Source organism: Hyaena hyaena, unplaced genomic scaffold (assembly GCF_003009895.1).
Source record: "Hyaena hyaena isolate Hyena2069 unplaced genomic scaffold, ASM300989v1 scaffold_1452, whole genome shotgun sequence".
Taxonomy (NCBI): domain Eukaryota; kingdom Metazoa; phylum Chordata; class Mammalia; order Carnivora; family Hyaenidae; genus Hyaena; species Hyaena hyaena.
This window is the reverse complement of record NW_024082084.1, coordinates 181,123-188,844: the sequence shown is the minus strand read 5'-3', so window position 1 is coordinate 188,844 and position 7,722 is coordinate 181,123. Positions and strand designations below refer to the sequence as shown.

At 32.9% G+C, this 7,722-nt stretch overlaps 1 long non-coding RNA gene across 1 annotated transcript; it reads right to left on the bottom strand.

Annotated features, from left to right (window-relative positions):
- Positions 1-516: 516 nt before the first annotated feature.
- On the bottom strand, positions 517-4,765 carry LOC120225621. Its single transcript, XR_005526842.1, has 3 exons — positions 4,622-4,765; positions 1,113-1,225; positions 517-679 (listed from the first exon to the last, which is right to left on the bottom strand). It is a non-coding gene; the product is annotated as an uncharacterized LOC120225621 (long non-coding RNA).
- Between the last annotated feature and the right edge of the window lie 2,957 nt (positions 4,766-7,722).

Genomic DNA, 7,722 nt, shown 5'->3' with positions numbered 1-7,722 from the left:
TTAAGTCTTTTTTCCTTGACTAATCAGATTTCCTAGTGTAAAGTGATACAGTCCTGGAAAGCAGAAGCCATGCTGCCAGAATTCTAGGAGTGAAAGTGAAAAGGCTTCTCAATCAGATAAATATAATTTATGCTACAGTAAAAGTGGTCTAAGTGATTTATACAAATTTTTATTTTGATCTCCTATTATTTATTCTTTAATGGTAAGCTACGTGTCCTTTCCAATATCATCTTTACTTAAGGGCCCAAGCTATGTATCAGCCTATGAATGGCCATGTTTTTAAAACTACCACTCAAAGGTTAAAGATCTCATGTTCCTTCACGTTTCAAAAGTCAACTGACATGAGTAAACCACAGAAGAATAACCCTTCCCCAGGGAAAGACAGTGCATTTATATAAATAGTAACACAATTTATCATGATCTTACTATCTATAGATATTTATTATCTCTACCTTTTCTCTAACCTACACTCTTCCCATCATCCATAAGTATGGAATCATTCTTATTTACCTTCTGAGAGAGGTAGCCATTCTTCTGCCTGGATTATGTTGGGACAGTTCCTGAGAAGCTCAGGGTATGGATTCTGACTCATGTCTGTGTGCTCTGTGAGATTCTTAGGCTCACCTTCGAGATGATATGAAGTGCTGAAGTGCCAAGAACTGTTATTTTCTGAGTTTAACTATAAAACAAATGACAATGAGGAATTAAAATATATACCAGTTAATTTGTGAGGTCACGTTTCTTATTAAATATTGTTTATATTTAAATTTCATTTAATGCTATATATATTAGAAACAAAAGCAATATAATAAAAGGTGTTGATTTATTCAATAAAAAATATATGTTTATATAGAATACAGAAGAAACAGGAAAGACTGTAGCAAAACTCATTACATAACCACACATCTTACTCTGCTTTTCTTCCCTCTTCCATTGGGAAGTTTTAAATAAAACATACAACCTTTCTTTTTGCTAAAATTTCTCAGACACAAAGGCAGAACTGGAAAAACCACAACATGGTAGTATTAGCATCTGTTTTAGTCAGTTCAAGATGCCATAACAAAATACAAAATAAACTGGGTGGCTTAAACAATGGGGCATTTATTACTCACAGTTCTTGAGGCTGAGGGCTGGAGATAAGGGTACCAACACAGTCAGTTTGTGGCAAAAGCCCTCTTCCCGGATAGCACATGGCTGCGCTTTCTCATTGCATTCTCACCTGGCACTGAGAGAAAGAGAGAGGGGGAGAGGGGAAGGGAGAGATTAAGAGAGTGAGAGCAAATAAGTAGCTCTCTGGTGACTCTTCTTATAAAGGGCATTAATCTCATGAGATCAGGGTCCTGCCATTAGGCTCTAATTACTTCCTAAAGCCTCCATAGCCAGATGCCATCACATTGGGTGTTGGAACTTCCATCATAAGAATTTGGTGGGGGGCAAAAACCTGCAGCCCATACAGCATCCAAATGTCTGGTAATGATGTCAGTTTTTATAACCCATCAAAGAAAGTTTCAAGATGGAGAGAGTTTACTTTCTTTGGGCTTATATAGAGTATTTATGTTTTTTTAAGTCCAGATTATTGACATAATAATAGCATTTTCATGACCACTGTTTCCCCAAGAGCATTGCAAATAAGAAATAGAAGCCTATAATTAAACCATTTTTACTTAAATAATTTAAAATTTTAATTTCATGTTTCATTATATCCTTAAAAATGTAGGTCTTTGTTGGGGGCACCTGGGTGGCACAGTTGGTTGAGCATCTGATTTCAGCACAGGTCATGACCTTGGGTCCATGGGTTCGAGCCCTTCATCCCGTTCTATGCTGACAGCTCAGAGCCTGGAGACTGCTTTGGAATCTGTGTCTCCCTCTTACTCTCTGCCCCCTCCTACATTCATGTTCTGTCTCTCTTTCAAAAATAAACATTAAAAGAAATTTTAGAGGGCATCTTGGTGGCTCAGTCAGTGAAGCGTTGGACTTCAGCTCAGGTCATGATCTCACAGTTTGTGGGTTCAAGCCCCGCTTTGGGCTGTGTGTTGAAAGCTCAGAGCCTGGAGCCTGCTTCAGATTCTGTTTCCCTTCTCTCTGCCTCTCCCCTGCTCATGCTCTGTCTCTCTCTGTTTCTCAATAATAAATAAATGTTAAAAAAAATTTTTAAAGAAATTTTAGAAAAAATGTAGGTTTTTGTCAATATAAAGTTTAGATTTTTTTCCAATAATACATGCATTACATCCCTGTAATTTGAAGGCTAACTTGAAAATGGAAATAAGGAAATTGACAGAAAAAGAATATTCCAAAATATCCAAAAGTTTCTGTTCCTTATTTACAACTTTTTTTTTTTTCCTCAAGGTAGAAGAAGAAGCTTTGTCCTATTCATAAGAACCCAAAATGGGGGGTGCCTTGGTGGTTTATTTGGTTAAGTATCCAACTTTTGATTTTGGCTCAGGTCATGATATCACAGTTCCTGAGATAGAGCCCTGTGTCCAGCTCTGTGCTGACATTATGGAGCCTGCTTGGGATTTTCTCTCTCTCCCTCTCTGCCCCTCCCCCACTCGTGCTCTCACATGCTCTTTCTCTCTCTCAAAAATAAAATTTAAAAAAATAGAAAAGAACCCAAAATGATTTTTAGATCTTTATATATGCACAAATCTGGTATTGTGTAAACCACTTTACATCATCAGTAGTTCATTAGAAAGCATTGTCTATGATTAATTAATCTGAGAAATAATATGAATTCTAAATTAGTTTAAAATGAAAAATTTCTTTCTTCTCAATTTATTTTAGTAAATATATATAAATTTGGCATCAACTTCAATATTTTCCACAATCCAGAGTTTTTATAACCATAATTTAACAATACCTTTTTTTATTAAGATGATATACTGAAAATTATTTTACTTTATTTCTTCAGATGTATTGACCTTTTATTATCTTAATTTTATTTATTTATTTAAAAAAATTTTTTAAGAGAGAGGGGGTGTGAGTGCACGGGAGGGGCAGAGGGAAATGGAGGTAATCCCAAGCAGGTTTTAGGCTCAGCACAGAGCCTGATGTGGGGCTCAATTTGACAACCATGAAACCATGACCTGAGCTGTTCAAGTCTGACACTTAACTGACTGAGCCACCCACGTGCCCTCTTTTTAAAAAATCTTATATCTAATTATCTTTTAATTAGGATTATATGTTCAGTATATACTTTTGGGGTTAAAAGTCCCTTTTTTCAGCTTAAATACTTATACTACATTGACTGACTCCTTAGATAGCAAGTTATATCCTTGATTAAACACTCTTTGAAAATGCTTATACTAATTTTCAAAGCTAATAATGAGTAAGTGCACATGGGCAGTTCTTTTCAATGCCATTTATGCTGTAGTTCTATGTTCCTGTTCCGAAATTAATGTTTTTCTTTTTTAAAGAGAAATTAAAATGGCACTTCACATTCCAAAATACTACTTAGAAATTTAATTAGATATTCCATATTTATTTTTTTTTTTGCAGGCTCTTTTATGTATAGGCAAATTAGGAGACAGGTTTCTCAAATGAAAAATATCATTTCAAACACATAATCTCTTATAAAATTTTAAAAACTAATTCCTTGTTCATTTCTTTACCCTTCTCCTCTTCCTTCTTCTCATGTACCATCACTTCTTCCTCTCTCTGTCTGTAACAAACACGCCCACACACACAAGCATCCCTAGATATTGTTCAGACACATTATATCATAAACTAACAAAAGAAAAATTGCCTTTGGTATCAGATATGTACTGGAGTCTGCATGGCTAGTTTATTTTACGACCTAGGAAAAATCAGTATCTCACACATAAAGTCTGTTTTATAAATTTAAAGTTATAAGCACCATTTTATGGCATTTGAATTATATGAGATGGTGTTTACTGAGCTACCTAGCAATCAGAACATTCTACCAATAAAACTTGAAATAATTGTTGAAGCCGGAAATTAATATAAAGGGGTTAATTATACTATGGTCTTGCCTTGAATGTTGTAGAACATGTTCTAAAAAAACTAAAAGTAAAAAACTTCTAATCCAACAATCGTATATGTCAGCAATTATGCCCTTCATTTCTTTCTCACTTCTTATATTTGATTTTTCTCAAAAAAAAAAAAGGAAGTAAGCATTACATATTGTGGACATGTGCTAGTCCTGGGAGATGGGGCTCATCCCTATGTAAAAGCATGACCCTGAAGAGTTACCTATCATTTAGAAGTCTTTGTACAGTTTTTGAGGATAAGGAAATGAGATAAAATAACCTCTCATAATTCTTCAGGTTACGAAAATTATATTTACATTGTACAAAATTATCCATGTTAAAATTATAATAATTCTAACTTAACTAGTATGTCTAACAGACATTTCCCCCCTCCAAAAAAAAAGCGTGAGAAGTGCAACTATAGATTCTTACCCCAAATCTGCTACTTGTGCTGAATTTATAATTAAATAAATGGCTCTAAAATGCATCTGTTTGTTCAGGCCAAAACCCACAAGGTCTTCATTAAATTCTGACTTTCTTTCATGCCCCTCATTTCATTTTTTGGCAAATACATTTGGTGTAAACCATGATAATTACCTAAACCCACCAATTCTCACCACAATTTCTATTCCTACCTTCAGTTTTTTGCTGGGATGTGATGATAGTTTTGATTAGTTTCTCCAGTCAATTTCAGTCTAAATTTCTTAAGATAAACAATGTAATACTTTGAAATATTAGGAATATCACGTAATGTCCAAGGCTCAAGATCCCTCAATGTCTTCTCACCATACCTAGAATAAAAAAACTTTTTAAATACAATTATATAAAAAGTGATGTAATCTGCTCTGCAATTAATTCTTCAGTTTTATTCCGTATTCTTCACTAACTGCACTGCAATAATGTGTCAGATATACCCTTGCTTTAAAATCTTTGCACTTCCTTTTCACTCCACCAAGCATATATTTATATGGCTTGTTCTCTAGCTCCATTTAAATTTCTTCTTTAGGACAGTTTCTCAGTGAGGATTTCCAACTTCTGGAATTAATTGAAAGGCCTCACAGGAGATAAAAAAGAAACATTCATGAGGTACAACTTTTTTCTGTCTCATTGTTAAGTTATTGGGATTTCTTAGGCTATACGTAGGCAGTATAGATTATGTGACATTTTGTTGTAAAAGCATTGTCTCTCAACTAGACTACCTGTGTGCCTCTATTTTTAATTGTAGACCCAGTAAGTTTTTTAATCTCTCCCATATTGAATTGGGGGTGTCTTTTTGTTGGCTTGATTTTTTATTTCCACACCAGGAATTAAAGAGGTTTACAGAATGTGAAACAATGCTACTCATCCCATTGGAGTGTATTGTTTTTCATTAAAAAAATCTATATTACTACAAAATGAATTATTGTTGCTATTTTAATATTTAAAATTATATAACAAGTTTAAAATGATTAATAAAAATAATTAATACTAAATAGCTCAAATAATTACATATTTCTTCCTAAATGTATACTATTAAATATTCATAGGTATGGGACACATAGTAAAAACTTATGGAAGTTCTTAATTTTTCATTGGTTATAGGTTTCATGAGACCAAAATTTTTCAGAATTAACTTTGAATTAACTCCTCTAATATTCTCTCTCAGTGTCAAAATGGCTCACTGTTTCAAAACTCACCTCACACAATAAAGTTCTGTGTCTAGAAGAGATACATGTCTCTTTTATCCCTGTTAAAGTTCCAGAACATATTTTTCTTATGTTCCTGTTAATATATGCTTAGCATTTAATATCTCTAAACCAGTCACTGTCAAAGTAGAATGTTTAAATTATTCAAGGATCATTCTTTATGGCCTGAAAATGGTTGATCTCATATCACTTATATCACTGAGCCACATAACCAGCAAACATCACGGAAAATAGGGATCTCTCAGGTATAGGTCAATGACAGACCTATAAATGATCCACATGTTGTAGTAAACTGATAAAAAAAAAACTTTAAATAACTGTGATTAAAATGTTGAAAAAAGTAAGAAAATGATGAAATGACTAAAGAGATACAGTTGTAGAGAATTTCATCAGATATGTGAGATGTATGAAAAAGAATGATATTGACTATTTGGAACTGATAAATATTATAAATTAGAGTGAAATATTCAAGCATAAAAATAGATTATTCATAGAGGAAAAAATAGTGAATTAGAAAATAGTCCAATTAAAATATAATTAAAATGAAGCACAAACAAAAATATTAAAACTTAGAGTGTAAATGCCAAATAAAGTACATAGAGAAATTTAACATATGTACAATTGGACTCTGAGATGAAAGAAGGGAAAGTCTGGGATATTTCTTCTATTTCTTCTAGAAAATGTATTCTAAAAGGTTTCAAAACTGATGAAAGATTTTAATCCTTAGATGCAGAATATGTTGCAAACCTAAATAAGAAATGTAATGAAAATCAAACTCAAACATCATAGACACACTCCTTTGAAAGAGTAATGGCAGATTACTCATTGGAAATAACAGAAGTTAGAAAAAAATATAATGATGTCTCAAAAGTGCAGAAAGTTAAGTATCTTTCATGGTAGATTTATTATTTTTGTGGTAAATTTATATATAAGTGTCAATACATTTTAGATTTAAAACAAAATCAAGGCACATTCAGAGCAAAAACAAAAACAAAATTGAGATGATTTTTTATTAGATGGTATAGTTTTAAAAATAATATTTTAGAGGCACCTGGGTGACTCAGTCTGTTCAAGCATCTGACTTTGGGACACCTGGGTGGCTCAGTCAGGTAAGCCTCCAACTTAAGTTCAGGTCAGGTGGAGCCACGCATCAGGCTCTGTGCTGACAGCTCAGAACCTGGAGCCTGCTTTGGATTCTGTGAGTCTCCTCTTCTCTTCTCTTCTCTTCTCTTCTCTTCTCTTCTCTTCTCTTCTCTTCTCTTCTCTTCTCTTCTCTCTCTCTCCACTCTTTCCCTGCTGTCGTTCTGTCGCTGTCTCTGTCCCTCTTTCTCTCTCTCAAAAATAAATAAGCATTAAAAAAAAGCATCTGACTTTTGATTTCAGCTCAGGTCACGATCTCATGGTTGGTTCTTGGGATTGAGCCCCTCCCTGGGCTACGAGCTGTCCTCCTCAAAACCCTACATTTTCAATAATTATATCATCATTTCATGCCATCAACTGTTAAAACTTATTATCTTTTGAAAACTTGATTCTACCTTTGCTTGGTATTCATGAAATATTTAAATTTTTAAAATTCTAAACATGAAATTTCATCATGCATTTTCCAGTCTTCAGGCTTTATTCTAATTATTTTCATCTTTGTTGAATTGAAAGTTTGTTTAATTTCTTTTAGAAATTCAAAGTATACTCTGATTTCTACATGCAGAAGGTTATTATATGTTTTATACTCTGAACAAAAATAGGTGAATAGAATAGATTATATTCATTGCTATATAGATTTTTATAATGTGCACATAATAAAAATTGTTCTTATTTTTATGTTTTTATAGTTTTCCAAAATAGGAATATAGTTCTTTTTCAGAAATTTAGTAATAGTGAATTCTGATTTCTATCAGTTTAGCTAAAATTGGCCTTTTAAAATTATTTTCTTAAAAGATGTAACTATCATATATTGGCATTGCATGAATGCATTATTGAAAGTTTATAGACATTGTAGAAAATGTGAAAAATTAAAGTTTCATTTTCCCAAACATTTTGGAAAAATGTAAAGG